General features: G+C 45.2%; 1 long non-coding RNA gene across 1 annotated transcript; it reads left to right on the plus strand.

The window, feature by feature from the left end:
* Positions 1–15,524: 15,524 nt before the first annotated feature.
* LOC135822932 (uncharacterized) lies at positions 15,525–19,530 on the plus strand. Its single transcript, XR_010554576.1, has 4 exons — positions 15,525–15,843; positions 16,578–16,700; positions 17,707–17,807; positions 19,078–19,530. It is a non-coding gene; the product is annotated as an uncharacterized LOC135822932 (long non-coding RNA).
* The last annotated feature ends 463 nt before the right edge of the window (positions 19,531–19,993 follow it).

The raw sequence follows: 19,993 nt of genomic DNA on the forward strand, positions 1-19,993 counted from the left end.
CCAACTGTAGCAGCCACGTTGTCCCGAGCGCGGCGGATCTCACGGAAAGCGGCGTATAGCAGAGCAGTAGCGGCCAGGAGCACAAGGCACGTCAAAGGGCAAACGATGATCTCAACCATCCTCTGCTACCAGTGTAACAGTATAGACTTGATTGATTGGAGAATTCGTCGAATGATGTTCAAACCAGAGGTTATAAAGCAAAAGAAAGGTGAGGACCGAAGGAGTGAGAATAGTAGGAACACAAGGTGTTACCATAAGACAAGCAAGAAGTGTCAAGGTAAAACTATTACAACGACAGTTCGGATATGCTGGCTGAATTTTAGCTGATGGTCAAACGTGACGCCGAGTACTTTGATGGAGGGCTGCTCCTCGACAGGAGTTCCATTGAAGACAATGGGGGGTATTGGCCAGTCCCGACGATGGTGGGAAATTGTAAGGGCCTGAGATTTGGCTGGCTCGAACTGCACTTTCCAATCCGAGCCCCAACTGGATACTAGGTCGACAGCAGCCTGGAGTACTCTAGCGTTGTCAGGAACAGCAGCGAGCGTTGCAATTTCGGCGTATAGGGTTGTGTCATCGGCGAATGAGGCAAGGTTGGAGCCGATTGGGAGGTGGTCTTCAAGGTCGTTGACGTAGACCAAGAATAAGGTGGGGCCCAGGATACTGCCCTGTGGCACCCCAGCCTTAACTGGGCGTCTGGCTGATGTCTGGCCGGAGATGAGGACTTGAAGTGTGCGGTTGCAGAGGTAGTCTTGGAGCCACCGATGCAGGTCTCCCGAGATGCCATACACTCTAGCCTTGTGCAACACACCAGTGTGAGACACCCGGTCAAATGCTCCAGCAATGTCGATGGCCAGCACTCGAGAAGCTTCTTTATCTCCGGCGGTGTGCACCCACTGGTGGTGGAGAGCAGTCAGCAGGTCTGCTGCACTGTGGCCGCGACGGAATCCAAATTGCCGTTCTGACAGGACGTGATTCGTCTCCATGAAGTTGCTCATTGCCCTGTTGACTATGGTCTCCATGACCTTGGAGAGGATGCTCAGTAACGACACTGGTCGATAGTTTGATGGCGATGATTTAGACTTGCGCTTGTGGACTGGAACTACGTTTGCAACCTTCCACTGTTGTGGCTGGATACCGGAGCGAAGACAGCATGTAAATAGTTTTGAAAGCGGCCGTGCCAATTCTGCAGAGCAAGCTTTCAAGACGCGGGCAGGTATCCCATCTGGACCAGTGGCCTTGGTGGGGTTGAGCTGGCGGAGAGTTCGCTCGACTGTGGTTTCGCGAAACCGGACGGTGCAGAGGTTGCGGTCAGTACGTGGTCGGACGTAAGGAAATGGAGCGGATAGGTCGTCTGCCCCTAGACTGCATTTGTTGGCGAAGTGTTCGGCCATGCACTCTGCTTTGCTGCGGTTGGTGTCGTGCTCCGTACCATCGGTGCTGCGGAGAGTAGGTATGGATGGGCTGTTTCCGTGGCCAGAGGCCTTCTTGATGGTTCGCCACCATTCACCAGACGCCATACACCCAGAGGCTAACGTCTGCGCCAGGCTTGCTGTGAATGCCTGCTTGGCAGTTGCCAGGCAATGGTTAGCCGAGTGCTTGGCGACATTGTAACGGGCTTGCCGCTGGGCACTTGACCGGTCGGCGCAGAGTCTCCTCCATGCTCTTTGTTTCTGTGCTACAGCCTCAGTGCATTCCGGTGTCCACCAAGAGGGGTTAGATGGTTTCATGCACAACTGCTTAGACGGTATGTATCGGCGCATTCCTTCCAGAATATTCTGGGTCAAGTGCATACACATTGCATTAGGATCATCACTGACAGTGGACTGCCAATCTGTTGTTCTAAAGAAGTGGCGGAGTCTGTCCCAGTCTGCGCGTTGGTAACGCCAGACAGTTCTGGTCACTGGTGGTTCCTCTGCAGTGCTTACATAAAAGTCAGCTAGGACACAGGCATGGTCAGAGTTTCCCAGAGGTGCTAAGGTATTGACGGTCGCATCTCCCGGTAGGTCAGTCATTATTAAGTCGAGTGGGTTAAGACCCCTGGTGGGCTCATGCACGTGCTGCTCCAAACAGTGAAAAGCACACATGTCTTCAGTGTACACACCTGCATGAGTTGTCTTGGTGCTGCCGAGCCAATCCACGTTGTGTACGTTAAAATCTCCAGCCAATACCACATATTGACAAGATTTACGGGCCAGGTCTATGCCAGCACTGATGGCTTCAAGGGTACTGATGTCATTGTCGTGGCAGGAGCCAGAGCGATATGCAGCACACACAGCCACTGACTTCTTATCCACAGTTCTGACACTCAGCCATATTAGCTCCTCATTACCGACCTGGATGTCATCGAGTTCTCGGAGGGCCAGACTGGCTTTAACCCAAACCGCAACTCCTCCTCCATGAGCTGTTCGATCCTTCCGCAGTGGGGAGTAGTACCCAGGCAAGGACAGTTCGGAATCAGTAGCCTTCTCAGGGGTTAGCTTGCTCTCTGTGACAATGGCAATGTCAGGTTGGTGAACGTGTACAGCATGGTGAAAGTCACCAAGTTTACTCAGTAGTCCAAATGTGTTCGTCAGCAGGATCCGAAAGGATCTAATTGGAGCTTTGAGCTTGAGTGTTGGAGGACTCGGAGAGAGCGTCACTGTGTGAGCCGGACAAGGTGTCCCCCTTTGGAGCATCACTGAGAGTGTTACTGTGTGAGCTTCAGTAACGTCTGGCGCTAGCCAGGGTCCACACAGCTTTAATTTGGTGTTTGTTTGTGTGTTTGTTTGTTTGTGTCACGCCTGGCGCTATTTTGTATCTATCCCGTACTGTACCGTACCAGCAAAGACAGCTGGCCACAATATTTTTGTTTGTTTGTGCCATCGACATGCCTGGCGCTATCCCGTACCTGTCCCGTATCATCAAGAGTACGGTACCATCAAGAGAATGAGTATATATGCGAAGTGTATGGGGGGAATGCATTCAGTGCAGTAACATTAAATTTTGTGTGGATTTGTGTGCGAGGCCGAGATCCCACTAGCAGGCTGGCTGGGCCGCCTGTCGACCAGCCCGGAAATCGCATGTAGGCCGATAGCATAATAATTATAACGTATATACAGTCATGTAGATGTATAGCAGGGAGTCATATTATGTAAACGACTCCCTGCTGTATGGGGAGATTTTCTGGAAAGAAATACGAAGTAGGGAGACGAGTAAATGCAATCAGAATGGATGTTAGTTGCCGTCAGTATAATAATAATAAGAAGAAGAAGAAGAAGAACGCCCGTGATCGGCAGAGTCAGCGCCGGTCCCAGGAAACGTCAGGACAGACATCCCGTCGACTCCAGAACGCCCGTCATCGGCAGAGTCAGCGCCGGTCCCATAGCTATGCAGAAGACGTTACTTGTACTTCAGTATCTCATTGAAACGTTTTTGCAAAACAATGATTTAGCTAATCAAAGGAAAAAGCATTTCCATCAGTTCTAACAACATGCACGATGAGCTAGGCAACAAAGCATAGCGCAGGGCCCTGAGCTTCCAAGCTCTCTCGTATCATAGTGGATATGTGGGAGAATCTATGACAAAATGTCATTTTCTACAAGTTATGTAAGAAGGAAAAGATTTGCGTGCAAGTGATCTTGCTAATACTGAAATTGGGTATTGGCAAATGAGTGTCCCTGTAACCGACCTGGGATCATACCACCCTTCAGGAGCTGACTCTGGATCTCAAGACTGTGTATTCTATTGGTAAAAGTTTCCATTCTGAACTCAATGCCACTGGGTTGTTATGTCTAGTGTTATGTGTAATGACGTCACGACGATTGAAGGGAAAACTCTGTACAAGTACAAAGTACAGTCTGTAGTCTTAAGTACAACTTCTAACGTTATGCTGTATTTGTTTACTAGGACAAACCTTTTTACGTTATGCTGTATTAAATTTTGTTTACTAGGACAAACCTTTTTACGTTATGCTGTATTTGTTTACTAGGACAAACCTTTTTACGTTATGCTGTATTTGTTTACTAGGACAAACCTTTTCACGTTATGCTGTATTTGTTTACTAGGACAAACCTTTTTACGTTATGCTGTATTTGTTTACTAGGACAAACCTTTTTACGTGATGCTGTATTTGTTTACTAGGACAAACCTTTTTACGTTATGCTGTATTTGTTTACTAGGACAAACCTTTTTACGTTATGCTGTATTTGTGTGTACAACTACTTCAAGTGGTCTATTTGTTTTACAGGACAGCCCTTTTCATTGGCAAAAAACACAATACAGGTTGATTTTCAACACAATGGCACATTTTCCATATAACAATTAATCAAAGGAAGAACAGAAGGAAACTGAGCAGGAAAGTACTATACTGTTTAACATACACAGAAGCAGATAAGTTTTTTAAGAACTTTGAAACTCCACTGTAGGCTTGTCATATTTTTAAGTATACCCAACTCACAACACACAAACAGTCCTTGGCTACACCACGTATAGTTGAAATTGTCCACATTTTCACCCAGGAGGGCATCATCAGGGATGTACATGTAGGAGAAGAATGATAGAAAGTTGTCTGTTAAAAGACAGTACAGGAACAGTCACACTACTACATGTAATCTGAAACAAGTTACAAGCTAACACTAAGACATAACATTGTAAGTGAGCATTTCAGCCTACGGAGATGTGTTGAAGCTAGGTGTCAGGACGTCGAATGTCTCAGTACTCTGTCAGTTTTGTGCCTAGTTGTTGCACTTTCTATTATAGTATCTAGTTACAGTGGTGGAGAGTTACTCTTAACTCGTTTCCATATGTCCTTTTCCTTTCTACTTTTTATTGTAAAAAGATTTTTTCATTGCCGAATTAGTTCGAGTTACCTTTGAAAATTATCATCACGGTTGTCCTGTTTTCGCAATCGTCATACTCGCCCAAGCGTTGTCACCCTCACTCTGCGGTCAATCAGCTAATCTCTCCCGTAGCTCCATCTTTACCTCCATCATGACCGAACATCAACTATACCTCAATTTGTAGAGCTACATTGTATACTCGTAGCCTGCGCAGTCATGGCTGATAAAATCCAGAGCAGAGGTCATGCCTTCGTAACATGCAGAAGGTACATGTACATGACTGTATGCAGCGTTTTGCGGACTACCCGTCACTATCTCGTTCGCGCTGGGATACCTGATAACGGCGAATTCACTCGCATCTTCTGCTACAGCAGTACATGTAGACCTACTGTATCAACGTGAGAAAGAACTTTGAAGGAGAGGAGTTCGAGCATACAATAATGTATTGCCATGATTTCTACCCTACTTTTCATTGCAAACATGATGTGCATGACCTCCGAACCCTTTACTGAGTAGCATGCAGACCACGAGCACTACTCATGTGCATTGAACACAATAGTGTATCCTACAATGTACATGTACATACTAGAACTGTGCTGTCTGTACTGCAATACCATTGTAATAGGTAGCCGAGTGGTAGGCGCGGTGAAATCAACAATAATTACTTTTATTCTACTTTCAGGTACACACCTGAGATATAATCGTTCGTGAAAGAAGAAGCGGCGAAATAAATAACTTTCTCTCCGGTGCTCACCTAGAGGCTGAATCCTTATTCTTCGAGTTAGCTTTCATTGCTATCCAATCTAATCTAATCTAATCTTCATCAAAACAGAAATGCGCAGCCGCTTTTATGCAGCAGACGACGTACGCTTACACACGGAGATACACTAAATATACATCAGGCAAGCTCCGTATTAGTTCCGTACTGCTTCCGTATTGGTCGGGCAGGGATACTACACCCTCCCTTCCTACAGATTATCACGCCCTCGTGATTTTCAAAAAATTAGTGAAGAGTTACGAACACAGCGTCAACCGGAAGATGGCAAATTATATCGGAAATGATAACGTTTAGAGTAGACAGAAGAAATGAACTGATAACAAATCATAAAGTAGAAGCACACCAGGTTCACACGATCTCACGGGATCAAAAGGGGAAAGAACTGTCCTCCAAATAGGACCTGAAAAACTACAGCACTCTTGCTGCACAACGCTGGCACAACCCGCCAGGAACATCGCAGTTCAAAAACCGAACTGAATACACTATAACTATAAGGGGCGTTTTCACACACATTGTCCCACGTTAGCTGGGTAAACCGTGGCTCACCATGATCAGACGCCTACCAAACTAAACTGGATTCACACACTCGCATAAAGGAAGACTGAAGAGAACAGGGAGACTGAAGGAAGACAGGAAAGAAAATGCCATACCTGGAATCAGCGTTAGTAACCACGGCGGCGGCTGGAGCTACGGCGGAGGGCGAGCGAGGTTTTATCTTCATCTTCGTTGAGCCGGTCACTCAGAGCGGCTAGCTCGGCGTCAGACAAATAACCTCCTTCCTCGTCTTGAATCATGGTCTTCACATTGTCCATAGCATCGCTTTGCGCGACGTAAAGAGTGATGGTCTAGCCAGGAAGAGTGTTGACGAAAATCTGCATCCCACCACGGAGACGAAGTACCAAGTGAATAGTGGACTCCTGCTGAACGTTGTAGTCACTCAGGGTTCGGCCGTCTGCCAACTGCGTGCGGGCGAAAATCAAACGCTGCCTGTCTTGGGGAATACCCGCCTTGTCTTGGTCAGCAGCCTGCATGTCGTCCTCATCAGCTTCGCCATCACCACCGGTAGTATACATGTAGGTAGCGGGTCGCTTGGAATCGCCATCGGAGTCTCCAGTGGATGCCATGCGGAGGGAAGGGTGATCCACGCTAGCACCCTGACTGTGCTGCAAGCTAATAAGTGGGGCCAAGCCCAGGACGGCAAGAAACATGATCCTCATCTTGATTCGTCGCAGGGAGCTGCAGCGGGTTGAGCCATGGGGGTCTGGAGTCGAATCACGTTGTTTTATTTAAAACTACACCGCTGCCACCAATGTAATAGGTAGCCGAGTGGTAGGCGCGGTGAAATCAACAATAATTACTTTTATTCTACTTTCAGGTACACACCTGAGATATAATCGTTCGTGAAAGAAGAAGCGGCGAAATAAATAACTTTCTCTCCGGTGCTCACCTAGAGGCTGAATCCTTATTCTTCGAGTTAGCTTTCATTGCTATCCAATCTAATCTAATCTAATCTTCATCAAAACAGAAATGCGCAGCCGCTTTTATGCAGCAGACGACGTACGCTTACACACGGAGATACACTAAATATACATCAGGGAAGCTCCGTATTAGTTCCGTACTGCTTCCGTATTGGTCGGGCAGGGATACTACACCATGTAGTTATGATCCTACCTCAGAAACGATGCCAAATTATGCTACAAATTTTAAACCACCAAATTATGCCGGTGCCTACATGTTGCAGCCTTTTCGGATGTGCATGCACGAGGAACTTCCTTCTTTGGAACTGCTTCTTTCATGAGCTGTTTCGGATATTTCGTCTCCTGGCCTGGCTTTTTTCGATGTCTCTGCTGAGATCTCTTTTCACGGAATATTACTCAATGACAGGTGAGTTGACCAGTTCCCTTTGATTCATTTGCTTGTGTTGACTCATTCATTTACGAAAATGGCTATGAAAAAGAGAAAAAAAGTTCGTTTAAAAGACCATCCGCTAGTATAGTATGCGAGTGTGTACGACAGGCGAAGGATGCTGTCACATTGCTGTGACTGTTGCTGTAGTAGCTGACACTAGAATTGTAAATGTGAACTAGTATGAATTGAGAAAGAGCATAGAAGAGAGTGAAAGTTTGAGGTGTAAAGTGCTGACCTGAAACCCAGCATACAACTACACTAGACAGTAGTTGTGAATACATGTGTATGTGAGCAGTACAGTAGTCTACTTTGACCATTACGCATCCCACTATAAGCTCATGGATTGACTGATTCACTTACACAACACCTCCATGTACTCGTGTGTTTGTGTAGAGTAGTGTGTATTGTGGAGATGCTAGTCATCAACAAGTTCACTGCATGCTAGATCTTTGTGATCTCTATCCATACACAGTTAGAGACAGCAGTTGTAGAACGTCAGTACCGTTGCTCAGTCTCGTGCAATGCTATCACATGAGATGATTGTACAGTAACTGGTGGAGTTAGTGGACAGTATAGCGTAACTTGTAGTTCCTTGCTCCTTTTTCTTTCATTTAATTCTGACTACGTTCTCCATCCGAGTGATAGAGATATCTGCTGGATTACGTTGTACTTCCAGTAAAATCTGCATTCCCAACCCAGTGTTTCTCCTAGAATTCTTGCTCCAGAACTGCGCAGTCGACAATCAAGCTCTTCTAGGCCCAGTCAACATATTATAACATTGTAGTGAAGTAGCCTATACATTGTATACAGTACAGCACAGGGTATGTCCGGCGGTATACACTCTATGTATACAGTAGAGTAGAGGGTATGTCGGAAAGTGGTAACACTCATACATTACTATACTAACAATTCTTGCTCCGTTACTCAAACAACACATATACACATACAGGTTAAGATACAATACACACACAGTAGTGGCACAACCAAATCCTTTTCTGCCGTTACTCAGAGTTAGCCCTTTCCCAAAGATGCCAACATATTTCGCAACTTATGCTTTTCGCAACCATGCCAAAACAAGTGAAAGTTGCTGAAATCGCATCCATATTTTCAGAAAAAGCTCAAAAAGTTGCTGATATCGCAACTCAAAATGAGCGAGTTCTTGTGCATAAATACCATTATCCATATAAAACCGCTCTGTGAGCGGTTCTGAAAAACCTTTACTGGTACTGCCCCGTCGTAAAAGTAAGAAATTAGAACTGGCCCATTGTCCCCCCAAATGCGAACTGATCCACCTAAATCGCGAATGACGGGACCCGAACGCACCAGTAGCACGAGGTTCCTACCTGTGGATGCAGATGGGGACGTTGGTCCGGACCAAAGGCCATGTACTGTACTAGCGGTAGGTGGTGTTACCCTATGATAATTGCTGTCCTGTGCTCTCCCGACCTCGTGCTACTGGTGCGTTCGGGTCCCGTCATTCGCGATTTAGGTGGATCAGTTCGCATTTGGGGGGACAATGGGCCAGTTCTAATTTCTTACTTTTACGACGGGGCAGTACCAGTAAAGGTTTTTCAGAACCGCTCACAGAGCGGTTTTTATATGGATAATTATTAGGTATGACGAACGGTAGTGCCACGTAAAATATACTGCCACATAAGGCTACTTCGAAGTTCATAAATGTTATGTGCAACATTGGCAGTCCAGTATGGACATACATGTGCATGCATGCATGCAGTACAAAGTCACAGGCAGGCTGTACGCACTGCACTGTACCGTGTTCGGCGTCCATGTATGTACAGGAACTACATTCGAAGTGACGTAACGAATACTCGAATGTGACATAACGAATATTCGAATGTGACAAACCGAACGAATGTTCGAATATTCGAATATTCGTTTCACCACTAGTAAGCATGCAATGATGTGTTGGAACCTTGGACTTGGAGGGCTGTTGCTGTTGTTGTTGCTGTCTTTTCCTCTGGCATGTGAATGTGCGTGAAAATCAACCTGTAGTATGTTTTTTTGCCAGTAAAAAGGACTAAAGTACTTCCACCTCCACCAAACACGCTCTCTGGCCAACCTCACACACCAGCAACATGAATCCAAGGCTTTTGGAGGAGAGCGCGTTCGGTGGATGTGGAATAACTTTATAGATAAACAAGCCGAAAGCTGCTGCTTGTCCTTTAAGAACGTAAACAGTTTGTCCTAGTAAACAAATACATCATAACGTAAAAAGGTTTGTCCTAGGAGACTCCCTTCGATAGGCATCTATTTGCCTCTGGAGGATCCGTGAAATATAAATCAATCAATAGTAAACAAATACAGCATAACGTAAAACGGTTTGTCCTAGTAAACAAATACAGCATAACGTAAAAAGGTTTGTCCTAGCAAACAAATACAGCATAACGTAAAAAGGTTTGTCCTAGTAAACAAATACAGCACAACGTAAAAAGGTTTGTCCTAGTAAACAAATACAGCATAACGTAAAAAGGTTTGTCCTAGTAAACAAATGAGCCAGAGCACGCGAAAAGGGCCCTTAGGGCCTCGGAGGTCGAAATTCAGGTTGTAACATTTTTGGATTCACAGTTTAATTTAGATTCAAGTAAAAAAAACCAGACCAAAAAATTCCCACGGAACACATAGGTACGCCCGTTTTAGTACAAGGCAAAGCATTGAAAATATCGCAATTCAAAGATAGAAAACTACCTGAATGGCTATAGAGCATTAGTAAAGCAATACACTGTTTCATCTCGTGTTCTGATGACCTAGTCAAGCCAGAAATTAGCTACAGTCATGGCAGCCATTGCTGGAGAGTACTGGCTAAGCAATACAGCACAATAATCTGGGATTTTGGTAGAAAATAGTTTGAAAAGTACGTATCTGAGCCGCACACTTTATTGGCGTGCTGGATATACATGGAGAAAATCCACACATTGCTGGTGCCAAGGCTAACTAGCCCTCTATCCTACATACCTACAGCAAAACATCTATGATGGCCTCAAGCATCAGGCACTGCAGGGCATAATTCGTCCGCAAACTCGCCAGGAACGAAAGGCCGGATTTCTCGGTACAGGTAGGTCTGTCGTTCACGTGACAGCCCCCCTGCCGGCAGGATGTCAGGCAGACCGGCTGCCATAACTGTGGGCACCGTCACTCCTGTTTTCAAGATAGACACTTGCTGAAAGTTGTCTTCAGCACGGCTCTTCACAAGTACCACCCCTGGGTTGACTGCCTCGAACACAAAGTGGTGGAACTGGGTGATCCTTGGGATGGGGCGGAAGTACAGCGGGAGAAATTTATCCCAGTCGTACCACAGCAGCCCAGAGCCAGGGACTAACTGGGCAGCATTGCATTCAGTGCTTTCATTGACTACTGCAGCTAGATGGCCCATCGTGTATGTGTCTGCTCGTCTATATTTCCTCTTGAAGAGTCCAAACATCCCATCTACAAGGCACCGTGTGTGCCCGGTCACCATAAAAGATAACGTAATCTTTTTGTGGAGTCCGGTCATGCAGCGCCAAGCCAAGTATGCCATAACGGTCTTATTTTTGTTTTGTCCACAGCAATTATCAGCATGTAGGAAGCACTCACTCTCTTGAAGGCCATGAGTCTTGAAGTAGTGGTGAATGGCAGATACCACTGTGTTCGGGTTGTGGGATTTCTTGCCGTCTGCGCCGATGGTGTCGCTCTCGTCCAAGAGGTAGTTGATTTGCTTAGGGATCCCTTCACAGCACACTCCGAATACTTGGACTTTGCGGGGAGTCTTAAAATACATCGGACCCTCTTGACGAGCGGTCTTCGGCAAAAAAACATTCTTGGCAAAATCAAAAGTGTAATGAGCTTTGCATTGGCTGGTTGGATCTGGCTGCTCGATGCCAGCAGCTGACATGGCTTGCTGTGATTTCAGCTCATCTCTGGCATCTACAGTTTTCTGGATGTAGTACATGTACTCCCGATCTCTCTGGGTATCATGCACATGGTCAGTGAGATCTTGACAGGCTTTCAGCTTCTCCTGTTCCGACACAGCTGACGTCACTGCTCGTCGCAGGCGTTCGCACTTGGAACATACATCAGCACGAGGGGACATGAACTTTATGTGAGGTACACATTGATGCCAAATTGATCGAAAGCTTGACTCAGACATAGCCTTATTGCCAGCGGTACACGTTGATACATAGGTAGCATACACTGACTTGTACGTCTGATATGCTGGCAGAAATATTGGCGGCAGATCGTCCCGACCATGAAGCGGCGCTGGGTGGGGTATGCCGAAACGTTGAGCATGCGCATCAATAAACGCCACGCACCGTTTAACATCTTCAAATGCTAAGGCATTATGTGGCTTCCTCCTGACATTGCCGTGAACTCGTACACAACACACCGTTATCCTCCAAATGCTTGCGAAGATTTTTCAATCGTCTGTCACTGACATCGTACACATGGCGAAAAGCTGTCACACACACAGGAGCCCCTTGGACACTATACTGATATTAATTTTTGCCTTCTCTGCTTCCCAGGATCATCAGTATGCACACCAGCATAACGACATGCGTCCAATTTGCTGAGAATAACTAGGTCAAACTCTGATCGCTCCAGTTCTCTCATACTCAAAACATTGCCCTCGACTTCTAACGTTATGCTGTACACGTATTTGTTTACTAGGACAAACCTTTTTACGTTATGCTGTATTTAATACAGCAAAACGTAAAAAGGTTTGTCCTAGTAAACAAATACAGCATAACGTAAAAAAGTTTGTCCTAGTAAACAAATACAGCATAACGTAAAAAGGTTTGTCCTAGTAAACAAATACAGCATAACGTAAAAAGGTTTGTCCTAGTAAACAAATACAGCATAACGTAAAAAGGTTTGTCCTAGTAAACAAATACAGCATAACGTAAAAAGGTTTGTCCTAGTAAACAAATACAGCATAACGTAAAAAGGTTTGTCCTAGTAAACAAATACAGCATAACGTAAAAAGGTTTGTCCTAGTAAACAAATACAGCATAACGTAAAAAGGTTTGTCCTAGTAAACAAATACAGCATAACGTTAGAAGTTGTACTTAAGACTACAGACTGTACTTTGTACTTGTACAGAGTTTTCCCTTCAATCGTCGTGACGTCATTACACATAACACTAGACATAACAACCCAGTGGCATTGAGTTCAGAATGGAAACTTTTACCAATAGAATACACAGTCTTGAGATACAGAGCCAGCTCCTGAATGATGGTATGGTCCCAGGTCGGTTACAGGGACACTCATTTGCCAATACCCAATTTCAGTACAATGGGAGTATGCATCTCTAGCTCTGTGCGGTATCATACAATGTATGTGGTAGTTCCAGCTACACATTGGGCCTCCAGCCACAGACACAGACACCACATTTGCAGCGGATCACGTTAGAAAATCATTTCCTTCTTACATGACTTGTAGAAAATGACATCTTGTTTGAGATTTTCCACATTTCCACTATGAGACGAACAGCAGTGTAAAATACAGACTCCACTGTATGTCGACTATGCTACACATCAACACTGTCTAACTGCATCGTCACACAATCAACCACTACATTGACTAAGAGTGATCACGTGACATTCATGGACATCATCATTGCTATCATTTACAAAGCTACATAGAACACAGAAACGCAGTGCATGATATCACGTGACGGAGACTGGCTCAGTCACAGTCAATGACTTACATGCAGATTAAACAGTCTAACATTGATTGATTGATTGATTGATTGATTGATTTTTATTTCACGGATCCTCCAGAGGCAAATAGATGCCTATCGAAGGGAGTCTCCTAAGTAAGTATGGAAAAATTAATGAGAAAGTATGTTCGTAAGGGAGAAGAGGTAGAAGATACATTAGAATATAGAGTACATAAGAAGTAAATTCAGTACTTCGGGTAGTACATTGCATGCTAATCATAATGAGAATTAGAAAAGCAGCATTGCGGACTACTATAACTGACATATACACAAACTATTGAAACTATCATAGATGTGGTTAGCCTAGACACAAAAGTCAGGAATACCTTTCAAAGAAAACATTGATTGCGAATGATACCAACAGCAACTTCTGCTCAGCAGTAGGCATGTGCAGATAATTCCGGAAGACAAATTGGCAGAATTCGGTACTTTTTCTGGTAAGTTTCATGCATGTTTGGTATGTGGATATAGAAATGGAGCAGAATTCAAGGAATTGTCCACCATAAGGTTTGCATGGTTATGCCAATTTCACTGCTTTTCGAGCAGAATCTGCCAATGCCTACTCAGCAACATGGCCAAACATTCTCTTTGGAAAAAGTTTTCTAAATTCCTTCATCGTTAGTACGTAGAAGTAGTTTTTTAAAAGTTTTTTAAAGTTTTGTTCTCACTAAGATCTGTGTTGAGATGATTAGTCGGCACCGTTATGTACGGAGAGTCCCATAAGACGGCGACGAGAGCCTCGCAGACGCATGTCCACGGCGCTGAAAATGACGAACTGAGTGCGCACGAGTACCCAAGCCATCATGGCAGAGAAGGGCTTCTCCTATTTCGCTGCTTTAAAGCGACTGGTGAGACGTTTCTGGTACGCACTGTACTCGTGGTGGAGGACAGCATCAGTGGAACACACCAAAGGAGTAAAGGAGCCTCGTAGCTCTTCAGCGGCATGCTTATACTTCCGCTTCTTCGCTGCAGCTGCTTTGTTGGCGGTGGCATTCCAGGACAGGTTGACCTTGGCATAACTGGGTGCGTCAGCATCTACGATGCGGTTATCGAAAAACGCCACCCGGTTACCTTCCCATACTCCGCGAGCGAGCCAGTCCGCTTGGAGCATAGGGCGACCATTCCTGTCCTGTTCCGGGATGAGGATCGGCTCGATGGTGACGCCGCCGAAGGCAATGTCGAAGCTTGGCATCACTGTCACGGAGGTCGTTGTGGCCTCTCTTGACAAGGCTGCCCTCACGCACAGTATCAAGGGTAGCACATACATGTACATGTAGTATAAGTACAGCTGGACAGCGTTTCCCAATATCTAAACTCACTCTACAGAGTTTGGGTATATTTCAATGTTTGCCAAATTAAAGACTGAAAATGGCCGGAGAAACGTTCTTTACTGGTATGGAGTCATAATTTCACGACATTCCTGTTTAGCCATTGCTGTTGGAAATGAACAGATCTGGGTAGTGTGGTTTGAACACAAACTTCGTAACTACACGTACCTGATTGTAGTATGTAAGTTTCACGATGACAGTCTGAACAAGGTGGACTACCCACTGTATGGGAAAACACTACTCCAGGCTCACTGCAACCATACACCGGTTGCCGGGTAGGGTCTCGATCTTGTGCCCATTTGAATCGTATGGGGCGACGCCCCTGTTCAGACACTCACTACTCTATTGGAGCATTATACTTATAGGAATATTCCCTGATCTCGTGGTTCAAATCGTCGCAAGACCGGGCCCGCCAACCAGTTTATGGTTTCAGTCAGGAACACTGTTTCTCATACAGTGGGTCCTCCACCTTGTTCACGCTGTCATCGTGAACACATGTTAGTCCCTGGATTAATAAAAGAGGGACGACTGTAGACTGTAGTGGTACCGAATACTACCGATTCCCTGGAATGGAGTCAGCGAATCACTGGTTCATTCATTGACACATCTATGATCCAGATCCTGTCAAAGTTGTCACGGCAATGACATCATGTGTGCGACGAAAACTAATTCAGTTTTTCACATTTTTTTCTTTGAATGAATGGAATAAATATTTTTATGACCGGCTGGAAATGTGTTGGTCAGTGTATCCAAGACGTGATCGAGGCAAACGTCAGGTCGTTGAATGTCAGTATCATCGGTGAATATTGTGGAAAATGCCACACGTTCTGACCCTACATCATCTTGGAAATAAGTTAGTGGACAACAACGCACACTGCGCTGTAAACCTTTGGTCCTTTCCTTCTTCTAAGTATTCTAATCTTGGCTTATGATCAGACTGGCAAAGAGCCATGCTTCTCTCACCACCATCATCTATACTTTACGCACGTCGCCAAGTAGATGCATGGCTGATGATACTCACATAGCTGACTGGTAACTGTACATCAGTTAGTGTCTGGTGCATAGGCGAACACTCATCCACGACTTGACGTAGGTTTCGTGCCTCCAGGACTCGTTGCTCACTGTGCAGTCGATGCGCCAGAGCGAAAAAGCCCTTTTTCCCGGTCAGCTCATTTTGTACAGAGGTGAAGATGACGATTCCGTGAAGAAGTAATGGCTGACGTTGTCGAACATTCAGACCCACTGGAGGCGTTCCACAGCCTGGAGCCCGCCGATAAGGAATTCGATGCGACTTGAGTAAGTACTAAGGTGATCCGTAATATTTTTGGGGTCAGCTATTGAGCCATTGAGAAGTTTCGTGTCGTCGTTTTCTTACAGTACAGTGGTAGAACTGATTTCCTCCCTCCTTTGGTATTTAGCCAGTAATGGACTCCATCAAATCTTACACAATATCCGAGATAGCAGAAAGATAGTCCCAACCAACCTGTGTAAAGATCTGGTCATGTCTATGTCCAGACCTACTGCTAACTCAAATGGCACGAAATGAAAGAATTGTTTTGTGATACGTGTAAAATCCACGAAAGTGATATTTCATCACACCTAAGGTTCAAAATATCCCAGGTTACAATAGTTTCTCGCCCATATAGCAGCAGATGGATTGTGTTCCCGGTATATCACCATTTTCAGTGGAAGCATTGTGTTCCACGTCTATACATGCTCATTGAAACTCAGGCAAATGTGTTTATTTGTGTATTTCAGGTCAAAATTCGTAGTGCATTCCATGTTTCTAGCATATATGCCATAATTCCAGTAAACAATAACACGCACGCATCACCTGTGTGCACATTGACTCAATCTTGGTCCAATTCGTTGCTGGTTTCTTGCTTTTCAGTCTCCTCAAATGAAACAACCTTTTGCTTACTGGAAATGTCGCATTCTTCCCTCGCGGAGGTGTTGTTGAAAGTGTGGCATTTTAGCCCTGGCCTGCATAACAGATTTGCCTTTTGCACTCGCATTGTATGATCCTGCAGCCGGACTTGCACCCACAGCCTTTTGTCAGGCCTGTGACAGGCTGTCTGACTGCGGCAAGATGTTTGTCAGAGCCCCACACCATGACTAGGTCATTGGTTCTTTACAATCCCTACCTTGAAGAGGTGGGTAGTTGATAGTAGAATTTGTTGCTTAAATTAAGCGATAATCAGAGGCAACAATTCCAGTGTAGCTGAATTCCACTTGTAGGTTTTACGGCACCGCCATCCATGGACTCTTGGTACTACTTCATACTGAAGTTTCACTGTGTGTGGAACCCGCCTGTCTGTGTTAGTGTTTTCCTTTGATGTCTCTTCGTCTCAGTTTCTTCCTCAGTGCTTGTTGTGATTGGCATGTGACAGGCAAATGGCCATGGAACTTCAACTGTGGTACTTGCATCAATTGGGCTAGTGTGACCAGTGGTAGGCCTTGACAGATTATGCTAATATTTTCGTGAAATTATGCTTTTCGCATTGCTGAAAAAATTGCAGAATTATGCTATTTTTATGCTAAAAGTTATCATATTATGCCGCATTATGCTCACATATGCTGCTAATGTACAATGTACATGTAATGGTTCTGTGCAAAATAACAGGGGAATTTTTTTGTAGAGGGCGTTGCACTGTATTTTATATTAGCAAAAGTTCAACGGGGTCAACGCACCGTCCGACCTAGCTACGACCGTCACTGATTGCAGTGGACTGGACATGTTCTCAAGGGAGTCGTAAACCTACGACTTCCTGGTGCATCTACTTGTACTTGTACTTGCAGAACTTGTACAACTGTATGGAATTTGATGCGAACAGGCGGATTATTCCAATTTTATGCGATGCGTATGCAATTTGCCTCGAATTATGCGATTATTCGATTTTGGTAGGAATTATGCGAAAAATTATGCTAGCATTATCTGTCAAGGCCTAACCAGTGGATAGTAGTTGATTTACATGTTGGACTGGTGTGCCCCGTAGCCTTCTGCAGGCAGCCTGGCACTACATGTGTTGCCAGGGTACCTCTTTGTCGATTTTGTCCACAGACACCACGCTCACACTCGGCATGTATACATGGAGCTGCAGGTCTTGAATGCCCTTCCCTTTTGCTATGTTCACCATTGTCATTCTGTATGTATTGTAGGTGTTATGGCCAGCCGTTACTTCCCGTTGAGAAAAGATCCCTGCAAGTGTGCTTGACTGGCTGTATGCGTCTAATACGTCTGCAAGCAGCAACTGAAGTGGGTGAGTGCGAACTGGATGACTTACTGTAATGTCGTGTATGAAAGCCAGGCGTATTTCTGTAGAAGCCGGTGTGGTGGCTAGGCCTCTGTTTACATCATGTTGCATTATGTTTGTAGTCAAACCAAACTTTTTATGGTTGCTGATGCAAAATCCACATTATTGTGCTAATTGCATATCTTGAAACTCAGGCTTGTGTTCAGAACAGGCTTCTGCATAAGACAGGCTTTTATAGAAAGCAGTGGAGTAAGTGAAGGACTGTTTATACAACTTGTAGACACCACAGGTACTACAGGTATGTGTGTGAAGATTCATTCCAGGGGAGAAAACGAGAGCGAGGTGGAATTGTCACCATCCAGTATTGTCCACCCTCATGACCATAGCTTGGGGTGGATAGTCATGTCCCCAGGGAAAATCGCGGAACAAATTTGCGGTGTAATTTGCGGGTAAATATGGCATAATTTGCGGTGAATTTGCGGTAAATATGCGGTGAATATTATTGATATGCGGCAAGTTTGCAGTTAATATGAGGCAATTTACCGGGGAGCCGGTCATGTGCCATGTGTATGCTAGGGAGCACGCACCCTACACGTAGACTCTCTACTTGATGTCAACGGCTCACAACGGTCAACCGAACAGTGCACTGTGTGTACGTGTAGCGCAACAAAAAAGTTCAAAAACGCGGGAAAATCGTGGAAAACGCGGTCTTTTAAAACATCGCAAAAAAAGCGGGAAAAAACGCGGCCGCGGAATCGCGATTTTCCCCGGGGACAGATAGTCTGACAAACAGATGATAAGTCCTTTATTCTTAGTTTCTCGGTACTCTCCTCCACTGTACATTGGCCTGCTGTAGGTCAATTTGGTGGATAACTTTGACAGCTGTGTCCATGGACTTGCCCTTTACTACATCGTGTTTTGGGGTTGCATTCGTCCTCCATGGTTGTGTGTAGGCACCTGGACAGAGCCCGGTGCAGAGCTTGGGTGGTACCCAACCGGCTCACATGAGCATGATGCCACCTTTCTTAGCTTTGGGGTATGCAGTAGGAATGTGTGCCACTAGTCCCTCCTCCATCAGGGACAGTAGAGTTAGTTGGTAATGCTTGTAGCGGGAATGTTATGTGTCAGGTATTCCTCAAAGTAATAATATATTTATGCCATTTTAGCAAATAATGTTGCTCCATTGTGTAACAGTTTGTCTGCTACTAATTATACTCCGTCAAGCATTCATCTTCTGCATGGTATTGTACTGCTTTGTCTGGTTTATTGCTGCCAGGTGCTGCGCAATGTCAGCGATCGATGCACGTAATCATTACCCACAGCAGTGGTGTCGGTCAGTGGTGTAACTACCTTCCTCAACAATCACCAGCTGCTGGCTTGTGACAGTTTTGACGAAAATTAGTCGGTCTCTCTCATTCCGTTATCCCTTTGTCGACTCTGAGGAGATGCTCGACAAGCACATTATTTGGTACTTCCCGTACAGCCTAGTATTTGCAGTATTTGCTTCCTACACCAGCCACAGTGCTTTTCTTCCCGCGTTCTTTTTTCCGCCGGACAGTTTGGGATTATCTTTTGTGTTAAATTCTTTCGTTTTCTGTTACATCCTTTTCCTGTTCTTGTGTGTTAACGTTTCAGTGGAATGGTGCAATGCATTTCCAACCAATGCAGTCATTCTGGTCTAAATTGGATTGAACTGTACAGGTTTCCAATGTGTATGGCATATTACTGATGTATTCTCAGTCATATTGAGGACACGTGGGTGGGTAAACCGCTTACAGGGCGGTTCTCATCGGCAGCAGCAGGTACACTGGGACCCACGTGGAGATTGTGGGTGGTGTCCAACTAAAGCTTTCGTGCTTTGGCCTATGCCAAGGGCATGATACGTACCCTGTGCATGGAAAGACGACGAAAATCAGCAGCTTTGCAAATGCACCTCTACAGCCTGTTTCCGCAGTGACACACATTGTGGCTGTTTTTGATCCGTTAGTACACTATGTTTGCTGCCGCAGACATGTGTCAGTATTGTCCGGTGCTACTGCTAACTCAAATGGCACGAAATGACAGGTTTCTCGTCGCTCCTCAATGGCTGAAGCCTTTCTTCTTACAAACCCGCCCGCCATGCGAACGGTTTAGCAAAACCACCACCCTCGCTCATGCAAACACTAGGGCACACGTATAGTATCAACGGAAAA

The sequence above is a fragment of the Sycon ciliatum genome, chromosome 8, assembly GCF_964019385.1.
Source record: "Sycon ciliatum chromosome 8, ocSycCili1.1, whole genome shotgun sequence".
Lineage (NCBI taxonomy): Eukaryota > Metazoa > Porifera > Calcarea > Leucosolenida > Sycettidae > Sycon > Sycon ciliatum.